Source organism: Stegodyphus dumicola, chromosome 9, assembly GCF_044657685.1.
Source record: "Stegodyphus dumicola isolate Sdum_Otavi_A_Nest chromosome 9, ASM4465768v1".
Taxonomy (NCBI): Eukaryota; Metazoa; Arthropoda; class Arachnida; order Araneae; family Eresidae; genus Stegodyphus; species Stegodyphus dumicola.
In genome coordinates this window covers 92,732,128-92,758,303 of record NC_140776.1, presented here as the reverse complement: position 1 = coordinate 92,758,303, position 26,176 = coordinate 92,732,128, and the positions used below count along the sequence as shown (strand labels likewise).

At 31.9% G+C, this 26,176-nt stretch overlaps 1 long non-coding RNA gene across 3 annotated transcripts in view; it reads right to left on the bottom strand.

Annotated features, from left to right (window-relative positions):
• LOC118188549 (uncharacterized) overlaps positions 1–26,176 on the bottom strand; it is a 169,397-nt gene that overhangs the window by 21,087 nt on the left and 122,134 nt on the right. For all 3 annotated transcript variants that reach the window (XR_015043216.1, XR_004758126.2, XR_015043215.1), the window contains one exon: positions 3,219–3,346. This is a non-coding gene — a long non-coding RNA (uncharacterized LOC118188549). The remainder of the gene's footprint in view (positions 1–3,218; positions 3,347–26,176) is intronic.

Genomic DNA, 26,176 nt, shown 5'->3' with positions numbered 1-26,176 from the left:
CAAGTTATTTTACTTGGTATTTGAAATTTGATCGAACCCATGGTCAGATTGTAGCAAAAAAATGAGGTGTGTGATCTTAAAGGAATATAAAATTAAAGTAACTTATCCCCAAAGGATGACAATTCAAATAATACAAATCAATTAATATTTATTATATCTTGACATCATAAAATTTTTAATGAGTACCAGCATAAATTAAGTAAATATCGCCAGATAGAAAAATAATAGTCCTACCATTTTGAATTCTAACCTCTCGTACGAGATGTGCGTAATATTCCAATTAAGTGAAGTAGATCTCATTCCATCGACGTAAAGCAAAGTTTCGTGATAAAAAAAAGTCAAATGTTTTAACGGTGGAAATTGAGTTAGCTGGTTATTCCAATATATTTTAGAAGAAGCACAAGGCAAATACTTATATCATCCGAAAAGTTCTAGCACGTGCACATGAAGTCTTTTCGAAGATTTTTTAAATTGTAGAACATTATCAGTTATCAGCAGTTGTTAGGTATATAGATCGTTTTAGTTGTATCTTCAGTTCCAATTTCTTTACTAGAAGGAATACAATGACTCTACATCCAGCAACGGAAAATGGCAGTCAAAAAAAGGAACGGAAAAGAACAAAAATGGCACACGCGTCAACCGGGGTGAGGACAGCCAGAAGGCCGTCCTACACCTTCGGAGCCCAACAGCAGAAGGAGGAGAAATCGTTTGTAGCCGTCAATTCAGCGGTCGCAGTGAACACACTTGATGTTGAATAAATGTGGAGGCTTGCCTGCACACACATCATTTCAGTACCATCGTATTTAAGAGCTGTTTCTTCGGTAAATTGTTATGCCTGCTCATTAGCAAATGGCCACTTTGTCCTTTGATCTATGAAATTTCAAGTTTTTAGTTTGGAATAAAGGCAGTAAGAGAATTGGAAAGAGAAGAAGACATCATTAATCACTAGAGTAGCTGTGTGGGAGTAAGATTTTTATGGCGAATTCATTGAGAATTTTGAGGCTGGCTATTTCAATCTCTGCTTTTAAGCAGCGATTGTTGACAATCTGGCATAATGCTGACAATTCGGCATGGAAAACATTATTATTATTTTGGAGATAGCCGTTCTATTTGAAAGGGGCAAATTGAAAATAGACTGATGAACAAACGTTTTCTTCAATGTTTCTTCCACTAGTGTATGGAGTTGGAGATGAACTACTTGAATTTTGGTTAGACATTTGAATTTGGTTAGACAAGAATTTTGTTTTATTGAACCGAAGTGCTGGAGGAATAAAAGCGGCATTACTTTTCTTTTTCTTTTCATATTTCGATGGTAGAAGATTTAGTTCTTAAATTCTGCAGCTTGGTCACGTTGAAGTACTTTCACACAGGTGCATATGCATTGATTGATAGTGAAAGATTACTAGATGAAGCATAAAGGACTATATTTGAAGTCTGGTCATATGCTTGAATTATGCAAAAGGTGAAAGATCTTTGATTTGAATTTAAACATTTAATCTTCTTCGCTGTCATTGCTTGTGCCCAAATTCTGGCTCGAAATTAACTAATTTTGATTTAACGTTTTCAAAGAAGAATTCGCGTTATTTGAGAATTTAAGTCTCAGTTATACCCATGTATATGTTCAGACAATTGGTTGTTGATGTTGTACGCTTAATATTTTCTAGGTGAGGAATGTCAGAAGAAAAATATTTGTCGTCATTTATTAACCTATGCTATTTGACTTTATTCACAGACTTGATGATTTGATTATTAATTTTTAGAGCTAAGGTTTTGGAGATGTTTTGTCTTGGTTAATGGTTTATTAAGATTCGACTTACTATATGTAGACAGACTATACATACTGTGCAGAGACTTATTATATGCGCGAGTTGCAGTTTTAAAATATTTCAATGTTGGCTAAATATCTGAAGTGTTACATTACCATTAGCTTTTCAAATAAATCTGGTACGATCACTTGGGACAAAATCAAACGGAAGCAAACTTGTTTGAGGTAGTTTGGCCATGATTAGGCAATGATGCTGTTAAAACGGATACGCCAGAGGTCTGCACTCATTCAAGGCCACTGGAAACATTCTTCGATTTGATTAACTCAGAATTTTAGTGATGTAAAGAACCATATTTTTCTTGTTTCTGAAATCATCCCGATTAAATGACGTATTTTGAGGTCAGTTAAAGGAACGCAGAAATTGTAAAATTGTTGGCCACCATAAAGAATCAAAGACTAATTTATTATTATTTGTGTTTTCAGATAGGTATATTGGAAAACACGAAGATACTTTAAGATTATTATTTGACGCGATTCTCAGAAAAGACGATCTGATATCTTCAGCAGCAGCTGAAGAGGCTGCATTAAACACTATTAGTTTAGTTCGTTTGGCATTTGATGTGAGAACATTCACTAAAGCTTGCAGTTTTGAGTTTTCAGCAATTGAGTTGTGTAAATGCGTCAAGATTGTTTTCTTTTCGACATTGATTAAAAGCTCTTTAGACTTAGAAGTTCGAATATTATTGAGATGAATATCCAGATTTTGTAGATTAAGAGCCGAACTTACTTGATTTCGTTATTTGTTCGAATATTCACTCGGAATCTTTAGGTTTTAAAAATAGAATTTGATTTTGTATTTGATTTATAAGGTTTAAAATCTTTCAATGCTGTAAACTGCGACCAAATCTTTGACAGACATAAAGTTAAGTCCAAATGCAAGTACAGAAACTTGAGAAAGATGTAAAAGACCCTTTTTTAAAATCAAATTGATGAAGAGAAGGCTTACCTTGTGCTTATAAATCCGCCAGCAGTTACGGCGAATTTGGTAATATTGAATTACCAAAGGCTACACAGAGCAATTTATTCGCGAAGTTGGCTCAGAATTCACCAGTGTGAATTTATCCATCGCCAACTAGTAATGCAACACTGAAGACAGAAAATCTTATCTATAACAGCAAAGCTAGTAACGTGAACTTCAAGAGCAGAAAGCACTCTAATTTAACAATATCAAAACGTCCCTTTCAACACACGCGAAATAATTTTAATTCTAGCTCGAAAACGGAAAGAGAGAAGTGACAGTAATGATTCCAAATCTAAATTAACTGTCATGTAAATTTAATGAACCTCACAGATTCTTTGTAAACTGTTTTGGAGGAATATTCTTAGCAGAAGGAATGGAATAGGAATCTGGGGATTGTTCTAGAAAGATGTTTCAATAAATGTTTGAACTTACTGTTTTTGAAAATGTTCCATCTCTTCAGAAATAGCTGCAGTATTTGATTACTGAAGAAAGGGTTGCTCTCTTAATTCCAAGAAGGTGTCTTCCTGTTCTGCTGAAGTAAATTCTTGGCCTTCTAATAACTAAAAAAAAAACAAAAACAAAACAAAAACAAAAAAACAAAAAAAAAAAAAAAAAAACAGTACATTAGTTAAAGGCCCAATAATATCGTTATATCTTGTGCATTAAGTTTTATATTTTTACAGATATTTAGTTGATCCTTAATTTTATCAGAAATTCGTCGAATATTATTTAATTTGGTCGAATTAGATTTAATTTTAGGTTGGCTATTAACAGAATGTGAGACGTTTAATAGGAATGGTAAGGAAGACTTGTATTTGGAAACCATTGAAAGAGATTTACAAAAATTTCACAATTGGCACAAAATGCAGACACAATAAAATTATATGCCCATATATTACGGATCTGTTACTAAACAAGGATTGGTGTAAATTAGTTATCCCACATATTCCGGAACATAAAGGGAAACATTTTTCTACTGGCAGCAAAAAGGAATGTTTTTATACAACAGCTTTAGTAGGTGAATGCACTGAAATTGAAGGGGGTTTTAGGTATCCCAGAAGCCTAATTTACAAATTATATGAAGTGAGGTGTCAGAATATGTGAAGTTCCAGGCTTCGGGTATCTTAAAGAGAAACCAAAAAAATAAATTAATCTTCCATTTGGACATGAATTTATGCGAAACTGAATGAATTGAAAGCGTATTTTACAAGTGTCCAGTAGAAAGCAGTACTAGTACAGGTAGAAATTAGGTGATCACCTCTGCAGTATCTCAGGTGATTAATGTATTACTGACCCTAGCTAATTGTTAGGCTTCGTCCCTAATTTTGAAAAAGAACACCCCGGAGAGCTGTCCGAGAGTCTGCTACTCCTCCTCCCCTTCCACCAATATCTCCAGAGACTTACGGCTCCCTTTATATTTTTGTAGGGCTGGCTTTAGTTTACTAACCACTTATTCTGATTTTGGTATTTTTTCCGAATTCTATGTTTCTCCTCGCATTTCCTTGCCAGGATGCAAATTAAGCGGGTGAAACAAATAGATTAGAGAGCACACATTTACTATTCTGTCCTTCTAGTTTGTAAACTTAGCTGCGGCTACGCTTTTTGGTCATTGATTTAATCTATCACCTGTGTAGTTTACTGAGTCAGCCCGTTAGGTAAAATTATATTGTAAAGTCTAGCACTTCTCACTTTTCGAATTTATTGTTAACACCGCAAGTAGTGTTTTTTTTTTTTTTTTTTTTTTTTTTTTTTTTTTTTGTGAGCACGAAGTTTTTGCCTTTCTGTTAAAGAGTTGTTCTTAATAAAAAGTGCTCTGTGCACCAGTTACCTGTTGTGTTACTTTTCATGTCTGCGCGAGAAGTTGCCTTGCTTAACTTTGAGATCTAGATACTTTGTATGATAGCAAAAAGAGTAAGATCTTATATTTTTCTCATATTTTGAGTGCATAGTACCCTACAGACATTATACGTTTAAAAAAATCCATGCCTACGGGATTCAAGCCCAGGATCATCGGCACGGCATTCAGTATCACCAAACACTATACGGGATGGGTACCGTAGAAGGTACTAGCGCATGCACAACTGATTGAAATATTATCCTAATATACAGTGGTTACCAAAATTGTGGACTTTTTTGAAAATTTTTATGTTTTTGAACTTTGTATGCTGATAGAAAACGTTACGTTTCACAAAATGCAAACTTGTATATATCATTTTAAAGAGAATGTATTACTGAATTCAATACAAAACACAAAATTCAATTATTAGAAATACAAAGAAAGTTAAACGATAATAGTTATCGATATACATTAAATAGTGATGATTGCAGTGAGTTATCAGTACTTATTAGGGTACCCTTTATTTTTGATTACAGCTTCACATCGACATTTCATTGAGCTGACAAGAGTTTTAAGCTCTTCTTTCGTTATTACGTGATGCCAGGAAACAATTATAGCCTCAATTAGTTCCCTTTTATTTGATGGGCGCCTCATTCGGACAAGAGTTTTCAAACGGTGCCACAAATTTTCGATAGGATTGAGGTCAGGACTGTTTCCTGGCCAGGACAACAATTTAATATGCTCTTTGTACGAAACCACTCTTTCGATATTTTGACCGTGTGGCAAGGAGCAGAATCTTGCTGAAAAATAAACGAAGCATTGTTAGGAAAGAGATCTCTGATGGAAGGTAGAAGTTTTAGTTCTAGAATAGTGTCAATGTAATTTCCGGCATTCAGTGTCCCATCGACGACATGAAGGCGACCAATACCATCTGCTGACATGCATGACCAAATCATAACACTAACTGTGTTCTTCACAGTTGCTTGAATGCAGTCAGGATGTAGCTCTTCTCCTATTCTACGTCTTACATATTTTCGCCCATCACTACCGAATAACGATATCTTAGTTTCATCACTCCATATAACTTGTGACCACTGATCATCTGTCCAATTAATGTGTTCCTTTGCCCACTGTAGTCTTTTGTTTTCCGTTGCTGAAAATAAAGATAAGGGTTTTTTCGTGGAATTCTACCTTTCAGTCCAACATCTGTTAATCTTCTCCTGATTATTCTTGAACTGACAGAAACCCCAGCATCATTCAGATCACTTCTGATGGCCGCTGATGACATTTTTCTATCTTGGAGACATAGTCCTTTTATTCTTCTGTCATCAATAGATGGGGTGCACCTTTTTTGGCCTTTTCCTTCTTTGTTTTTTTATTGAATTTGTCTTCTAATATCGTAAACAAAACTTTCGGACTCCAGATGTAGTCACTGAACCACCCACCTGTCTTGCAATTTCAGCATAGGAAAGACCACTTTCTCGTAACACAATAATATTACATCTCTTTCTAGGTGTCCAATCTACTCTTTTATTTGATAAACTGTTAAACATTGTGGCTCAGCACCTTACCTAGCGTAATGAGAGTTACAAAATATTCAGTGTGACTGTCTTCATTTATAAGAATGGTCGTCAGACATGACACGACATTCTGCACATCATCGAAGAGGCTTTCAGCTGAAATTTCTGTCGCATAGCAATGAATAACTTCTTTCAGTATGGGCAATGACGACGGTCTAACGCTTCACACTATGAGATTCAAGTAGCTCCATAATCAAAGTGAGATGTATAGTCATAGAAGATTATAAGAGCTAGACGGGATATATATCCATACCAGATGTAAGGGTTAGACAAGATGTATAGCTATGAAAGACGTGAGGGCTAGAGATACTTGTGGTAATTAGTGCTGGAAAGAGCGACTGAAGTTATGGTCGTAACCAAATGTCAATAGCAGCACATGCCAAGAGGATCAGTGTGGAGGCGCATGTTATGTTATGTAGTATTTGCCTCTCCTGTAATAAGGGAATGATGCTTTTTCTTAAAATTTTTATAAATTTCCGCCGTCCTGATCAGTACAGTGGCTACCCATGCTGGCTGCTTTACCGATGGTCCCTGATTCGAATTCCTAAGAGAGCAGATGTATATCTGTAAGTGTATAATATCTATGTGGCATGGCGTACTTAAAATACTGGAGAAGCGAAAGTCCTCTCGAGTGGCTTGGTAGGAGGGAAAAGAGGGGTGGGAAACCTTGGATCCGCCCGCCCAAAAATGCTCGACATGAAATTGTGGTAAAATGTTTAAAGTTTTATCTGTGTGATGACATGTCACTAGAGCATCATTTGTCCCAGGATTTTACAGTGAGCTGTCAAAGCAAGATGGATACCCGTTTGGTCTTCTCTCCGTCGAATGCACGCTACGCGTGATTTAAGCAATTGAATGGGTGACGATCATCGTGGTAATTTTAAACTGTTGGCAAGGAAGCCGTCCAATGCACGAAATATCTTCACGCCACAAACCAATCTGCAACTCATGATTTTCGTCCTTCACCTTTGAAGGATGCTGATACGAACGCGAGAGAATTGGGCGCTTCCTATCAAAGGGAACTGTGACTATTTTTATTCTTTAAGTAATAAATAAATAAGTTGATCCCTCTTCTCTTTCGATATCTGAGTGATGTAAATTGTGTATTTTGCTTGATAAGCATAGGCATAGAATTATTCCTACAATTTAGACTGTACCTGAAAATATATGTAATTCCTAGTTAAATATATGTAGGACGTTCTATTATTTGAAAGATAAATAAATGTAAGTCATACCATTTTAAAGTATTGCACTTATTTTTAAAAATGTACAGACTGCATATTCCTTTTCTCTTAACTAAGATCATTCTTCTTTAATCACCAGAATCATTTAATGGTCTTGAGCTCCTAACTAAATATTTGCGCAGTATGAAGCAAAATAGTATTCTTAAACTCGATTATGGTTACATTCTCAATAACTTCTGTAAAATAGTAATATATAATTATACATATGCTTAATAATATCTAATTAAAGTAAAAGTCATCTGAGTTACGTGGTAATTTATCTTTCCTCAGAGAAAGCCATTTCACTAATAATGAAATAAAAGGAAATACGTTTCACATTGATAGTTGAATTTTTCATAGAAGGGAAAATAATAATTCTATAAAATGTAATAGAATGAATAAAATACCCTTAAGGGAACTAATATAATAATAATATCAGTTCGAAATAACACAGAGCTTAAGAATTCTGGTAACCGGTTAGTATTCCTAGTAATGCACTACAAGAAAATTCACTGCGGTGTGAAACATATTTCTATTAATAAAGCAACGAAACATTTTCCTAAAATAATTGATAATGCACTTTTTGTAAGAAATTAAACGAAAATTCTAATGATAGGAAAAGGCAATTCTAGTTACTGAATAATTGAAAAATCGTTTAGTATGTATTATAGTTACGCATATATTAAAATAAAGGCAAATATTTTTAACAATATAGAAAAATATCTTTCGCAATGTTCGTAATAATATGAGAAAAGTACCTCTAACAAGAGTCTGAAAGGAAATTCGTTTTAATAATGCAGAATATATATTAAATTTTCAGAAAAACTAGAAATTTCATTCATAGTATAAGACGACATTTTTATTAATTGAACTGGAGGGAAGTTTCTTATTAAAAGAAGGGACAAAAAATTTAATTAATTTCAAATATATTTAAAATTTAATTAATATCAGCCTAAATAATATGAAAAATGGAAAGAATACAATATAGCCTTTTCATAATGAATTAAGCTGAAATACCATTAGTGGAAATACTGCTACGGAAACAATAAGAAAGTTCTTTAGAGGAATATGAGATATTTACTGAACTAACAGTTAAAATATTGATATTGATTTATAATACCGAATACAATGAATTACTTAGGGTTATAAGGTTATATTGAAGCCATCGTGGTATTAATTTTCTGATTTGCTGAGAAATTAATTTTATAGCAATATAAAAAGTAGCTTTATATAAGATCGCAGGCTGCTTCACCTTTATTCCAAGATTTGAAAAAGTAAATATAAGAGAAGAAAGAAACTTTATAGTCAGGAAAATCAAACTTTAATTAATATTAATTTCAGTGCAAAAATTGTGTATTCTGAAAGAATATGACTTACGGATTTCTAGAAATATATAGAATTTCCCACTAAAGTTATTGATGAACATGAATTCGTTTAATTTGAAATTTGAAAGATATTTGATCAGGATATTTTGAGATATGTACGTTTTCAGCAATTTATAATGTTCTAGCTAAATTTGTGATCTTCAGCAGCAAGAATCCTTAAGAAAGTTTAGCGACTAATCGCTTGGTTCTAACGGTTCAAAAATAAGTCAAAAAAAAAAAAAAAAAAAAAAAAAAAGGTTACATTACCCTTTTATTCAACTCAAAATATTCACAGAGGGCCCTTCTCGGTTTGGTAAACTTTTTCTCAAAATCGAGCAAATTTTCATAGTTTGTTTGCATGAAGTTTAAATTAAAGCATATTCTTTAGTTATTAATTAAATATATATTAGAACATTAGATAAATAGGAAATAAAGAAAAAAATGAATATATTTTTTTCCATATTATTATTTTTGTTTATGTAATCTTTGATAAATATTTAATAAGAAACATCTGAGACTCTTTTAAAATATTTTTATTTTAATAAAATTTTCATATTGTTCAAAAAAATCTGGCCCGTCAATAGTTTTCAGATCATAAATTCGGCAGCATGAAACTTCAGTTTGAGACCACCGCTACAAACGACGTTGAATTGTTCGTGCAGACACCAATTATTGTGCTAGAGACTACATTTGTTGCGATATGGTTGCGTATGTGACAGTACGCTCCATCGAAACCGAGGTTCGAATACTGGCAAACGGGCTGGCTGCAGGGGTATACAAGCCAGTTTTCCTTAGAAAGTTCTCCATGAAAGCATTCATTCCCTTAGGCAGATAGCCCTCCTGCGCTTTGCCGTAATTAAATAAATAAAAATCAAATCAAATCCTGTGGAATGGCGTGACGAGGAGGTTGTAGTTGCTGCTGAATCCACCGATTCCATATGCGCATGATTGCTGCTTGCAATGATTCATTCAGAATTTTCAACAGTTTGGTAAATTTTAGCAATGAATTTTTGAGAGCTAATTCACAATGAAAGTATATTTCTAATAAAAAAGTCTCACGCAAGAACATTATAAACCTAACATTTCAACTCAGGTAAAATATAACTTCATTTTCTTCAATTATGAAGTTATAGCATAACTATACCTTTTTCTAGAAAGAGGCTTTTCAGTATTATGTCATAAAAAGGAATGTCTAAGCTTAAGAAAAAGTAGACAATGTCTTCATTTGTGCAGCGTCTTCTAGGATAGAGCCCATTTATTTACCATTTATTACTCTTTAACTGAAAGATAACTATTTACATTCAGCTCACTAGAGAATTAAGCACTATTGCCAGTCTACGATAGATAAATATTGGCCAGAAAGTAATTATGGCTTTTCAATCATAAAAAATGAGACGTTCATTTTTAAATATTCAAGCATCATCCGTTGGGGATTTAAATGCTTTTCATATAAAAAAGTTATGTATATGGTCAAGTATTGTGGATTCAGTTAAAGGCAATTTAAAAGTCAGAAGTCCTAGGCATCTATGATGATTCTTTAAAAATGTCCGTTACTAGTGAAGAAAACTTTCGAAGCTTGCCTACCATGAAGTACAACTTCCTTGGAAACATAATTGCGATAGTTTAATCAGTAATTATCGTAAAGTTCTGAAAAGAAATTTTCGCTAATTTGGAGATTTTGTAAATCATGTCGTTCAAAAATATTTAACCTCTTACTTTTTTCTGTAGTCAATTATTGACTTGATTAAAGACTTCATCCTCTAGGTAAAAAGAGGGAAATTTCAATAATGTTGCTTCCATAACAACTTTTAGCTCCTTGTATATTGGTTATTAATACATAATAGAAGCATATAGCCAACTGAGAACATTAGGTAGCTAATCGAAATGGTGCAAGTTAGGATCCGATACATTAATATTTATTCCATCATCCTTTAATTCGAAAGTATATGGAAACAACGACATAAAGGATAGTTTTTTATGCTTTTTCGCACCTTTTCAGGCTCCTTCCCTAAATTTTTGACATTTTGGGCCAAATTTTTTCCCATATTTCTCAAAATGTTTAGTTACATTTTTTTCAAACGTAACGCATTTCTTCGTTATATAGAGAAAGCATTTCTTCAAGTTAGTCCAGGAAAGACTATTTGTGATGTTGTACGTTTTTGTGGATATATAGTTTAGCCAATAATATATCTGTTATTCAATCGAAAATTTTAAGAATGGCTAGAGCCAGTATTACTTCGGAACTACTCTGATATGCGCCCTCAAGTCACCAAATTTCGCGCCAAATATTTTTGGCGAGAAACTTCACGCTGCCATATTACTATCTAAATTTTTTGTTTACATTTCGAACTTTTAGCCTAAAATGTCTCCAAAAACGCGGTTTTCGCACATGCAAAAACTACGTTTTCAACATACAATTTAGCTAAAAATCCGAAAGAAAAACAAAAAATTTAGATAGAAAAAACGTAAAGTTTCTAACCAAAAATATTTGACAAGAATCCATGTACACTACATGTTTTAACTTAAAACGTGCAGTGTACATGGATGTAACATGTACGGCGACATGTTTTAACTTAAAAAAACATCTACGAATGGCACAATGTAGGCAACGAACGAATCTACAAACTACGCACACCTCGCTTTAATAAATTAACATAACAACAATAAATTATAAAGAATACCATGTACACAGCATCCTGTTTAAACTTGAAAAAATTTCTACGAATTGCACAATTTAGGCAAGGAAGGAATCTACGATCTACGCACTCCTCGCTTTAATAAAATAACATAACAACAATAAATTTCAAATAATACCATGTACACAGCATTCTGTTTCAACTTTAAAAAACATCTGCGAATTGCACAGTCTAGACACTAAACAACAAAATAAATTTCAAACAATTTAAAAAAACAACAATAACGACAGAAATTCATACTAAAGAACCAATGAACATAACATTCTACAAAATAAGAACAAGGATAAAATAAAATGCACTTACCATGAATTAATGCGTTTTCGAATAGCAGAAATATAAATTTCATACCGCCTTTAACATGCCGCCACGTAATCACTATCGTATTTACATGACAGCCAGACACACTATCCAGAAAATTTATACTATGGTTCACAAATAAATAAAATCACAAATCCCTACTTCTATCATGCACTGCCATTAAAAATAATCTCCCAGACCCTCTTTCCACACTTCCAAATACCCACTACCCCTCAACAGGATAGCCACAATGATATTTCCTTTTGCCGAACTTCAATTCAACAACTACCATTTTATCTTTCCCTCCCATCTTCTCAGACACAGAGGCGAATCAACGAGCTCCAGCGAAAGATTTTTCAACGTCAACAGGGTTGCCATAGAACACGCAATCGTGCCAAAAACCAGCGCAGAACACATATCGCCACATTTGGTGAAATTAGGGCGTATATTAGAGTTGTACCATTACTTCTAGTCCATTTCCTTTACTTGCTGAAATTAATTTCCACTTAATGGTTAATGTTAACGACGAGTGCATAGCCTCAAAGTATAATTAAAATACAGTTCATACGGAAGATCTAAATATTAAGAGCAGAGCTAAATGGAACTTGCAATACAGTTTGCATGTGGTTTCACATCAATACCAGAAACAGCAGTCCTACCATAAGCCTAACGTTCTTTGAAAATTGATGCTTCGACCTAGGTTCGATTCCAGAACTTGAAATGTAATTTACATGCAGTTTCACATCAGTGATAGAAACAGGAGTCCTGCCAAAGGCTGAACGATTGCTGATCACTGGTAGTTCGAAGTGGGTTCGATTCTAAAATCGAACTCAGGTCGAACTACCGGCTTGCATGGGCGAACGGGTTGGCTGCATTGGTGGTTTCATGGTTTTCCCCATATTTGAGGGGCTACTAGTCAGTTTCTGTTAAAAAGTCTTTTGCAATGGCATCTCTCTTCTTAGACAGATAGCCCTCGCGTACGTTGGCATAATCGAATAAACCAACTAAACCAAAACCAGTAACTGATACAGAAAAATATAGTAAAATTTTTACATTATTTTGAATTTGCAATTTATTTCCTCTTATGCCTTTCATTTCACTTACGTTGTTATTGAGAGCAGAACAGCAGATCAGTAATGTGTAAGCACCGGCACACTTCATATTTTTGTTTTACATACTACGTAAGTCTTTTAGTTTAAATATTCCATCCCTGCTACTGATGAAAATGGTAATGATCTTCAAATTGTCTTTATTTCGGGTAATTTCTTTTATGTTTAGGACTTGTAAATTATTGCTAATTTATATCGAATTAATTTTCTATTTCAGTGTTCATATTTTTCTTCGAAATGTTTTGTCATGTTTAACAAGACAGTAAATATTCCTAATTATTAATGTTTTTGTATTTTGTTTTATGTACACCACTGACTAATGGCCATTTAATATCATAAATACCATTATTTTAAAATTTAATTTATTTTACTTTTAATTGTTCAGTATATAATTTTAAAGATAATGTTCCTTTTAAAATGTTATTTGCTATTATGAATTCAAGGAATTTTTCCTACTTGCAAATTAACATTCAGATAGCTTTATTCTTTGGAATTCACTAAGCAGAAAGCTCAGTGAATTCCACAGAATAAAGCTATCTGGATGTTAATTTGCAAGTAGGATCGAAACTTCAAATTTATTAAATGTTTTTATTTTATGAATTACTTTTTAAATACTCAGTTTGTCTGCAAGAAAAAGAAAACTACTTTATGAAAATTACTTGTCATTGCGACCAAAACAAACAGAATATTCAAACCAGTGTAAATAAGTAATATTTTTAAAATATGACATAGATGGAGAGTAGCCTAATTTGGACCAATTTTGTATTTTGCACTATATAGACGGACAGAAGAAGTGCCAATAAAAATTAAGTAGTAGAAAATAAACTCACTAAGTGTACCTTCAAAATAGAACCATTTATTAAATTTTAAAAATTATTTATAACGGTGAAAAATGAATTAAAAAATCGTGTCATCGTTTTAATTTAGGAAACCGGTTTCCTTATTTGGATCACTAGTTTCCTAAATTGGACCATCAGCTTTCTTAACGGCGATTACAACAAAAGAACATTTTAATTGCAACACTAACTCCAGCACATTATGTATTCAAGCGTGACATTTCATGCATTGTATCATTTCTTCTTCCTGAGTTTCTTCACATAATATACAAAACCATGAATCACCAGTTTCTTTTTTATGTTTCTGCATTTTGTTAAACTTTGGTGAACTGATACTTTGGTTAAACCTTGGCTACTACAGATAAGAACTTTCCTTCTTGCGGAAATATTTCCGCAATTGCTTTTAAAATAAGTTTTAAGCAGGCTTACGCATACTTCGTCTCGGAGACGAATGGTTGCCATTCCCGTAAGTTTTTCGAAGGGTAGCATTCTAGGATTAATTACAAGTTATCCATGAAAAAATTGTCGTTGCCGAAATTGGACCGGTTCAATTTCGGTAACTGTTTTCGGTCCAACTTGGGAAACTTGAATATTTAAGGCTTGATATTGTACAGAAACGTCAAACTAACAAAACCTCGCAAAATTATAATTGTAAATAGTAGATAAATAAGCAAGTTTTGTGATGGTATAATAAGACATGTAATTACGTTTAGACGAATTAACTGCTTTAACACTTATGTCGAAATAACAGATTTTCTTCTTAGTCTTCTCATTACATTGAATAACACTTCTCTAAATGTAACCACGAGGCGTTTGTTTACAAACACAATTGTATTAACCTCTTCTACATCTACGTATAACAAAATGCCTATCTCAAATCTCGCAGATATCATCAGTCTTTGTATATCATAGCGGTCCAAATTAGGCTACCTTTCCCTAATAAGGATGAGATACTAACGAAGATTTAACGAATGCAGATGAGATAAATTGGAAACAACTGTACTATTTCATTATTAATGATTTTATTATAATTTATCTATTATTAATGATTTAATTATTAATTTATTTTATTATTAAATAAAATAAAAAATCGTATTTTTATAACAATGGAATGCACATATATGCCAGCTCAAACTACGCGGCATTTCAAAATGAAAATAGTTTTTGAAAGAAAATTACAGTTGTTCAGAATCTTTCAGTTACAATAGAAATCTTTTCAATTTTTATACTACTTACAACCAATACCTTTTTCAAATCAAAACATTATTTTTTTGACTTGATTGGCTTTTTCTTATCCTTTCTTCCATCTGCTGTTTCCTTTGCTTTCAGTTTTGAATTTATTTCTATCGTAATAATCAATCGCCCTTTGTCAAAACGTATGCATAAATTCAAAAATATTTAGTTTAGCGCAAAAAGAACTTTTTACAAATTTGGAATAGGAAGAAAAGAACTCATTAGAATTTAGATCGCAAAGAAATTCCTCGGTTGTTTACAGGAAATGCTTCGATTTTAAGAAAGAATTGATATACTTCAATCGATGTAAACATGTTTATTATTTCTCAGAGTTTGAATGAAATTGTGTACTCCATTGACTCCCAATATTTTTATTTATCATGTAAAATAGTGTCTCGAATACATGCATAAATTATACTTTCTTTCGCATATAAAGGACAATTATTTGAGCTTCTATGCAGGTATTTCTTATTATTTGAAAATTTTAAGCAATAGGGCAAGATGATTTCTGTTAGAAGGATTTCTAAGTGGTTTGCATTTACTGTCCACCTTAAATATTTGGAAAAAATATGCCTTGATTTCCGAAACCATATTTAACAAGGACGGAAATCGTAGGCTATATTTAATGATACAAAATTCCAACAAATAATTAAATGCATGTTCAAAACATTATTCCAAATGATTATACTTTTCACTGATTGTTTTTCATTAATTCTTTGTTCAGCATTCAAAGCATACTTCTTATATTTTAATGAAATATTTCGTTTAATAATAATCATCTTGCTGTGTAACAAGAAAACATTCTTGAAGAAATGAGAAACATTTGCTATTCCTTTGATTCTTTCTCTAATTTATTGGAACGTAAAGAAATAATAATTTGTCTGTTGATAACTGCATTTTTGGTAAAATAATTCATTAGTTAATACTGCTACTACATAAGCGTGAAGCAGGGCTGCTGCTACATAAGCATGAAGCGCTTTTTAGGATGATATCGTTACATGAAAACGTTGCATCTGATACCATTTTGAACAAATTTTGCAGATTAAAGAACTAAATTTATTTTTTCTTTCTTCCTCTTCTTCTGAAGACAATTTTTCCGGAATGGCACTATGTTGTTATTTCTGAAGCTTTTGTAGCTCTTTCTAGTTGAGCTCCTTTTAATAATCCTTTAGTAACTTCCCCATGTCTTCACTGTTAATTTCCTAGTCGATAGTTTTGCTTTGAAACACGATAAAATAGGTAACGACAGAAAGTTCTAAAGGGTCAAACCGCCCAAAGTCTCTGCTTGTAGCACAATCTGGTCATAATTTCCTCCAGATCGATTTCGTGGTCTTGTAAGTCTCTTGCTGGCAGGCTTGTTAATAATAGTTACTGAGTAGAACGTTAGCAAGTTAACAATGCAAATGTTAAAATTATGTTTCTAAAAGATTTTGAATGCCAGTTACGTCGGATACCTTTGCAGAGTCATTAGGGTTTTAGTCATTAGGCTCTCGTCGGGTCTCGAACCTTGGACCTCTTGAAGCGTGGAGTATGCTTCCAATTGCACCACAAAAGCATGCGGAAACAGAAGGAGAAAATACCTGATACCTTACCACAAAACAACTTTGTAAATCATGTGTTGCAAACTTAAGTGCTCGAAACTTCCTCAGCCGGAGCGCTTTCTTATTCAGGTAATTTGTTCGTAAACCGAATTGTTCATAAAGTGGAGCGTTTATGATCCGAGTTTCCAGTGTAATAAATTCAATATACTAGGCTTGACATATTTTTGTCGAAAGTTGCTGGACTTGACTAATCTTTGCAGGCCATGTGATACAATATTCGAAAGGCCGAGAATTCATAACTTACGAGAGAATCATTTTACTGATGAAAATAATTAAGCTGTTAAAACTTCAGTGAACCCACAAGATAACCAATTTGAAACACGTAACACTTATAGCATTAAGTCTTTAAAATATTATATCATTGATATAATAAAATCAAACATTTTACCTTTGCAATAATTGAATTAGAAATCTGAAGAAAAAACGCAGATTACCTTTTCGCCTACTGTGTCATTCTCTGACATTGTAAAATCACGGATATTGGTAGAACTCATTTGTACGTTATAGTTTAAGCTTTTATAATTAAACTTATATGAAAACTAAACATTTACTTGATATTATTGACAGCAATTCATGTGGCAGAAAAATAATACCAAAAACAGAACTTTTAAAAACCAAATTTAAAATAACTCTGCTAATGTTTGGTCATGATAAAAAAAAAAAAAACACTTTAATGACCTTGCTTTGTGAAATATTTTGCTGTTTTATTTCTTAAATATTAGAAAAAGTTTATAATCTGCAGACTATTAAAAACATAGCAAGGCAAGCTATTGTGCTAATTAATGCCTATTACTAAAAATCTAGCGAATTGGTTTTAAAAGTCGTGAACTCTTGCAGTGTTGCGACGCTCAAAGAACGTTTTTATGACATTTTTGATATTTTATCACCAATAGATAAAAATCAATAATTTTGTCATTAGAGATTTCGAATAATTCTTATACTGGAAAAGAAAAAACGAGGATGGAAAATTTAAAATTTTTAGAGTTTGACTTTTTATCAGTAATGATTATGTTAGCCAAGGAGTAAAGATTAATAAATTATACATAAGAAAAAGAAGTTTAATTGGCATTAGTTTTAGAAAAAGTACGTTAAACACGTTTCGAAGCAAAAACTGAGTTATTTTCTTTACCAAAGGATTACTGCTGAAAAACAATTACGTTTTTTGGAGAGAATAATTCTTCTTCAGTAGCTTATTATTGCAATATGTGCTAATTGATAATTGCTTTTCTGAAATCTTTTATTGTTTAAACTTCTTTTCTGTTGCTTTTTTGAAACGGATTAGGACTCGTGCAATCAAAGATGCTTGTTTAAAGGCTTTTGTAGATCTGTTTTGCTGCAATTGAACCAGTACATAATTCAACTAAATTTTATGTTACTTCTCTGTTTCTGTGTAAGTATACGCGCATGGGTGTGTGGTTTTATCAATAAGTAGTCACAGTTTATTACTTAACAAGTAAGTGCTTCAATGTGACATGTAAACCAACATGATAACCCGCCAACTGGAGTGAATTCATAGAAAGTATAAGTATTTAACCTTTTGCATTCAAAAAGCCTCTGAAAGGTGACTTTAAGGACTAATACATTTTTTACAGCGGCCTTATTAATACAATACTGAATTTTATATAACAATATGAATAAATGAAGCTTCCTCGTCTCTTTCTTAGAATTCTCTGCTTGGTTTATGTTATCCCTTAATTTACTTTAACGATTGAAGGAACAGTCGCTTTCGACTATTTCTAATAGTGCAAGTTGAAACAAGGCTGGCATTTGTGCATTCCCGTAAGTATATTAGGTATCACTGGGCCTTGTTAATTGTTAAATCTCTGCTCTGATGTTGACGTATATCATCCCGAGGGACGATTATTTCGAACAAAAGTTCTTATTCCGAATAACAGCAACATATATATTTTAATATCTCCTTACAGCTTTCCTTGGGTGTTTTCGTGGTTTTCCTCATGTGTAACGTGTATACGAGCCAGTTTCCCTTAGAAAGTCCTCCACGAAAGCATCCCTCAGGCAGATAGCCCTAGTGTGCTTTGCCATAATTAAATACACCACCACACCTTACAGCTTTCTTTCAGTATCGCCTTACAACCTTACAGTCTTCATTCCAGTTGCTGGAACACATAGACGACTGAGTGCGAGACGTCTTGCTAGTACGAAACTATCTTTCCCTGCCCAGTCATAATATGGTAATATACACAGATATTGATCATATTTTATAAAAAAAACTTTTCAAATTGCATTAGAGTCACGAAACAAAAATTTGTTTGAGTTAATACTTTCACAACTTAAAAATATTTCAGAACTTAGAAAATTAATCTAACATCTAAAGAAGTTTTCGACTATAGAATTAGGAATAACAATTTTGGAATATTTTGTAATCATTTTATCATTTGGGTGCACTGAAGTTAAGAATTAACTCAAATACAGCTAACTGAAAAGCTAAACATATATAATTGTACTGATAACGAGAGGTAAATACATTGAAGGTACTATCAAAATGAAGCCAGATAAATTTTTTCATCTTCCTGCACTGTCGAAAAACTATTTTCTGATTCATCACTAATCTAAACTGGGAAAAGAAATGTTTTGTTTTTAGTTAGTTTGATTGGTCTTTCCCTTTTCCAAATAAATCAAATAAAGCTTGAACTGAACGCATATTTCACTCGGATTTAAATGCTAAAATAAAAGCCTTATTTAAGCAGTGAATTATATTTGATTAAATTCCCATTTAATGTAATGAGGAATTAATTGAACGTAATTAATTGATAAGTTTCAAAGATAAAACAGGATAAATTTACTTGTGTTAGGAAGAAGTGAACAAGTACTAGGATTTAAAGTTTCTAAAAAGTAAATGATTGTTTTAGTACTTGACGTTTTTACTTGAATATCATTTCTGTATAATACACGTAGGAAATTCTTGTGTACGTTATTAATCAAGTTTATTTACGAAGGTATAAGTATATACTCGAGTGCTTATTTAATTGTAACTAGCTACAAATGTAAGCAGAATTGTGGGTGGTACTTAAAAATATGTCGAAATAAAGATCTCTTGATTGGATAGTGTTAAGAGAACAGAATACAAGGGATTTTGATTTCATCCGAGAGATTTCTGACGCCATGTATTTTTTATGGAAATTAATAATTGTGCATTCATGAAAATTCAAATATATATTGAAACTGAACGAAAGATACAAAATTGTGAAGCCATAAAAAATAATGATACAATCTGAAAGATATATAACATTCTATAATATTTCAAGAGGGCTATATTTTGTTTAATTTTATCAGCAAAACGCCCATCTGATTTTTCTGTTTATGATCAGGTTTAGGTAATTTTTATAAAAGAATATTTATGCATTTTAAAAACTATTTCCTTTTATTTATTTATTTATTTATTTATTTTATTTATTTATTTATTTATTTATTTATTTATTTTATTTTTTTTTTTTTTTTGCCAGTAACTTTGAAAACTGCCTTCTGGTTATCAATCTATGGCAAATATTAAAATTGTTTATGAAATGATTAAGTAATTATGTTTTATAATTAAATTGCCTGAATGATTGTTTTAAACTTACAAACGCTATTATTGTTAGCTGGAAGTATTATTAGCCAGTATAAATTTACGTTTGACTTTTCGAATTGTTGCCACTAAATGTTATCCTCCTGTATGGTATTTAAAGAAATTAAATGAGGAATCTGCATGCAGGTATGTATGTTTCTTGCATTGTAAAAGAACGACGGTACTTAGCGCCATCTAATTTTGAATAACATAAACCTCTACCCTTACAGGGGCACCTTGACGCCTGAATTTAGAATCTGTTTTACTATGTATTTCATATTTTGTAAAATTTTAAGGAATTTTTAATTAACAAACTCAACGATTTCAAAGCGAACAATGGCAACACTGTACTGGAAAAAAAAAAAAAATTGATCTCCAGCGGGCGAGACGGTCTATTGAAAATTCTACAGATATGCTGTTTTTAAATATTTTGTGATATTACTATTGAATTGAATTTTATGTGGTTTAAGTGCGAAGAGCATGATATTTAATAAATAAAGGTTGCACACGGAGCATTGAAAAAAAAGTCCCTTTGGTCAATATAAATTCTGAAAGCTTTCGGATTTTATTTTATTATTAGTATTATTATTATGTAGGTTTTAAACTGAAATATAATGTAAGTTAAATGAGGAGAATGTAGTATCAACTTATTTTCCTTGGAAAAGATTTAATTTTAAATCACAATTACTTATAGTATGATATAAAGTGCTACAGCACTTGATTTTAGAGATGACAATTGAAAATACTGAAAAAACAGTTATTTAATGCATATATAAAATCTTGTTTTAAATTTAAAAAAATAAGTTTTGAATTCTTGCATTAAAGCTTAAATAACTGTATTTCGATACATTTGGAGATTTGTAAAGATTTAAATTTAGATAGTGCTTATAGTTATTGAGATAATGTTTAATTTATTGCTGCTGTTATACTTTCTTTGCCAGCATCAGATACTGAATGTGATTACCAGGAGTTAAATAAGAGAGTACGAGTACTGCAATGTTCTCTAATTTTCGTCTCAGAAAATTTAAGGGTTTGTAGTAACATACTAGCGAGTGAAGTCTCATAATGGCTGCTTATATTTAACATTTGTATTCATGTAAGCTCTTCTCTGGCATTTTAAACTTCTGCAAGAAAGAGACAACTCAACTCTACTCTACTAAAACGTATTAAAATATTTCATTGAATCTATTAAATTCAAGAATAAAACTCGAAAATTCGATGTCAGATATACATTATGAATCAGAGCTATTGTGCAGTGTATGTTTTCAAATTCCTGATGTCAACAATTTAGACTTTTAAGAACATCTTTGAAGTATGAAGATCAGGAGGATCTGATTTTTTTCCATTCAAAAGTTTTCAAACGCATTTGAAATGGAATTTTATCGATGATGCAGAAACAGTAAAGTCGACGTTTATGAGCGGTGCTTGCTTGCTGACATATGTTTCCTTTCTTTATCTCCTCTTTTAGTTTGAAGGTGCATCAGGATATTTTATACAGCTACCCATCTTATTTGAAGGGAAGGCATTTATTTTTGTAATTTTATCCGCCGTTCTTGTCGTCGAATTCTATTGTCTGGGCACGAAAATGAATAAAAACAAAGTATATGTTTATAGATTTAAAGAAAAACTACATTCGGTAGATTGTTTTATTTAATCGTTAAGAAGAAACCTCCAGCATATTCAGTTACATAGCCGCGTAAAACAAAGCACGATTGTTATACCATACATTAAGATAAGAACATACCACATTTATTTATTTTATTTAATTAGTTAAAATCAACTATACGTATTTCCATAATGCATTTGTAATTTATTTATGTACTGCATACTCCAAGATATAATTTACAGCCATGCAAACTGAAAATATATTTGCGTCCTGTAATTGCTCCTCGATCGTGCTGGTTCTATATTCAACCTAACACCAGTCGAAAAATAAACAATTTCAATAATGTTATTATAAAAAGGATGCTTTTGGGTTTCAAACAGCACGAATAGTAGCAAATTTAATAATGTCCCCAAATTAAAGAGAAATAGGTCTTAAAACTCGGTAGACATTTGAAGAAATAATTACTATATGTAAAAGCATGTGATGATTCAAAATTTAGAGAAAAAAGTATTTTAATAAAGCTGGCGATGCTAGAATGGATGAAAATATTTCCTGTTAGATTTTATGTTCCAAATTTTGCCGCTTCAGGAGATTTAATTGCCATGCTATTTTAACTGGACGAAAAAACATGCCGATGTATAATTTAAAACTAAGCTAAAAAGTAATCTTAGATTAGTTAATTCTGGAGAGCTACTGAAGGAGAAAGATCTATATCAAATCGGCTTGAAATCGAAAGAACTTTATTCAGCATTATGCCAATAAATAAATATAAATTTGCTCTTTACCTAATTTTAGAAAGCCATGATATGTCTGCATCTACTCGTATGTGGATCCCTTAGTACTCTTTAGTAATCTGCATCGATATTATTTCGATAACATGACACTGTAGATTAAAGCTGATATTCTAGAAATTATTAAGTTTTTCAGAATTTGAAACAGACAATCCCTGTTCCAGAATTTGAATCACAAATCTTCTACTTGCTAGTTGGATGTGCTATACCGCAAGCACACGCTTTTGGGAATTCGATAATTCCTCACATTCTTCCCCACTTAAAGTGCGACTGAGGAAAAGCACGAAATCTAGCAGTAAAATTATGTTGCTGATCACATTTTTATTCCGATACCACTGTAGAGATTATTACGGTTTACGAAGCAAGAAATATAGAAAGATAACAATATTCTTTCCGGTATTCGCGGATCTTTCACGTGCTATCTCTGACGCCATCAATCTACACCAACACAGCATGCAAAGGGAATGATAATTTCTTACAATATAGGATAGCAATTATCATAGCTATTCACTTTATGAGATTATTTTTAGTTAAATTTTAATATTTTAAACATTAGAATACCATGTATTTTATTCTTAAATTTTAAAAAAAAAAAAAAAAAATGGTACATTTTTAAACATTTCTCGTAACCCGCGACATCTTTCCGTGATTATTCAAACAAATCATAAAAATCTGAGATACCCGAATTGAAGTGCTGTTTTTAGACAAAATTATCCTTTAGTGTCTAAGAACCTCTGTTGAGCAAATAGATAGTTTGTAATTTTAAGTTCATATGCATCTTATACTAAATAACTGCGCCATAATAATAGAAAGTTTAACGATTTAATGAAATTTAAGGACTGAAAACACAGACAAATTATTTAATTTTGCATTTGTCTTAATTTCTTTTGCAAGTTTAAAAAATAAACCTAGTATATGTATTACTCGTGTTAACTTTGTTGATACCCGTTCATGGAATGTTTTAGTTTTGGTAATACAAGTTTATTTTCAATATTTTACGCAGTTTTAACAAAGTCGTTTTTGAGATCTCGTAATTCAGGACACTGAAGGCAAGTGGTACTGTGCGATAGACACAGATGACTGAAAGCTTTTATGTCCTTAAATATTTATTTAAAAAGGGCTACATTTTATTGCATTCTTAAACTAAGATACAGAATTATAGAAAAAAGTTTAATACCGAAAGGGATATAGTTCCTCACACTTAAAAATATACGCTTTATATGGTGGTTTTTTTTTTATTTTTTTTTATAGAAGTTTCTTGTTTGGCAAATTAAATTTTACTCTTTAATGAGTAAAATACTAGATTTTCCATATGTTTATGCAAAGAAATTTTAGATTTATGCATAGCTGATATATTTATGCGACCAGCTAATAAATTTAGTAGAATATATGCGTCATTTAACTATACTATCACTAATCACTATTCATCAGACCTTAGAAAGTTGTTCTTTAAAATTTATAGAGTGTGCGGGTATTCTTTGGTAGCAATAAATCCTTGACACTACGTTGAAGACTAAGTAGCGAATTCTCGCTATGCCTTTAAGAATAAATACTGCAGATGAAAGGTTTAAATAACTTTTTTTATTTAAATCTAAACTAAAACAGATACACGCACTTCTTTCTCGCAAATCACCATCACTTGTGGCTACGTAACAAAAGCAAGAATGTAACGATTCAATAGTAAATTAAGATAATCTAATGATTGGCTCCTCAGCTTAACTAACGCTAAATCGACTGCACACAACAAAGCCGAGCCGAGAAAATATCAGTATAAGCTGAAGGGTGTCGAACACCGAGCTAGAGAATTAACGTTTAAACTCTCAGCATAAACATCAGGACTAAGTCCGCTACTACCTTTTGAACTCTTGAAACGCAGCTTAAATACTGATGCTTTTGAAACACATTAGGAAATTACATCTATGTCATATAAAATTTGCATTCCAGCAGGAAACTGAAATCAGGAGAAACAGGAATGTCTAACTAAAAATAATTGGTTAGAAGAAAGTAAAATCTTACAAACTAGTTAAAATAACCTGAAACTAGGCATTGTGTGTGTGTGATTATGGCAAAGCATCGAGGGCTATCTGCCTAAGGGGAGGGATGCCTTCGTGGAGGACTTTCTAAGGGAAACTGGCTCGTATACACGTTACACATGGGGAAAACCACGTAAACGCCCATGCAGCCAGCCCGTTCGCGGGATTGGAACCTCGGACCGAACTACCAGTGTTCAGCGACTTTACCGCTCGGCCGCTGGTGGGCGAAACTAGGCATTGAAAAATGATCGAAATCGGTAAGTTCTGTTTCGAATATCATCATCAATTAATTATGGAAATTATCTAATCTCTACCATTTCGAATGTAAAGTAGAAATATCGAAAATATTGTGTGAACTACTTTAATATTTAAAGGCAACAAAACGCATTCTGTTTTCTTACATAATTGCATTATGTAAACTATTTATGTACACTGCTCAAAAAAAAAAAAAAAAAAAAAAAAAAAATGGGACAGTCCTATATCTCCCGATCTACTGGGCCGATTGACAAAATTCAAACTGCGTTCTTCATGTCTCGAAAGTGCGACTTAGGATATATATTAGATTTATATATAGCACTATTCTAACATAGGTATTTTGACACAAAATCGGACTTTTTCTGAAATAACATACCAATGTTTTTACATATTTCGATTCTACGGCTCAAATTACGACTAAATATGAAATTTTGTAAAATTTGGAGCGAAATTTACGGAGAAATTCACAAATTTATGTTGGCACTTTTTTGTCAGTTTGCGCCAAGAATACTTCACTTGGCGAACTTCTTAATATATGGCAACCTAGTTTCCTTTCCCGTGAGAGGAAAAAAAGTCACCATCGTTCCTTTTTTCCAAATAATATTCTTTATATTATATTTTTAATTATAACTTATTATTTTAAGTAATTTTTTCTTTTTCGAATTTCATTTTAATTGTTTAAGTTGCACTTTTTTTTTTTTTTTTTCGAATAACTGTTTTAAAAATTTCTACTTACCTATTCGAACTGCGTAAATAAAGGTGCAGCGTTTATTTTTTTACAAATAGTTTTCTTTATATATATATTTTTGTCATAGTTATTATTTTAGGTAATTTTTAAATTCTTAACTTTTATTTTAATTGTTTGTGTTGCATTGTCTCTTTAGATAATTGTTTTAAAATTTTCTATTTATTTCTTCGAATTGAGCATTTTAAATATATTTATTAATATAAATTTTCCAGAATTTGATTTTATTTATTTGAATTGCGTTACTTTCGGAAGAATACTTTGTAACCCAGACTACGATGCTTTTGAAAACTGCATATATGAAAAGAGAAAGTACAGTAAAGCACAGTTAACACGCCTTTCAATGTTCCGTTCAGAAAAGATATATATAAATAAGAGAGACATTTAACTTAGGATTGCGACATTTTAACTTAGAATGACTTGCATACACTGATTTAAACAGTTTTATCATTGTGCCCATTGCTTTACACAATTTTATCCTACATTTGGCTTCTTAAATGTTATTCATATTTCAGTCAAATATTTTATTTTTGAAATCGTAAAAATCAAATAACATAAGATTAAAAAGTTTTAAATTAAAAAAAAAAAATACAAATACTAAATTTTACCGTAAAATTTA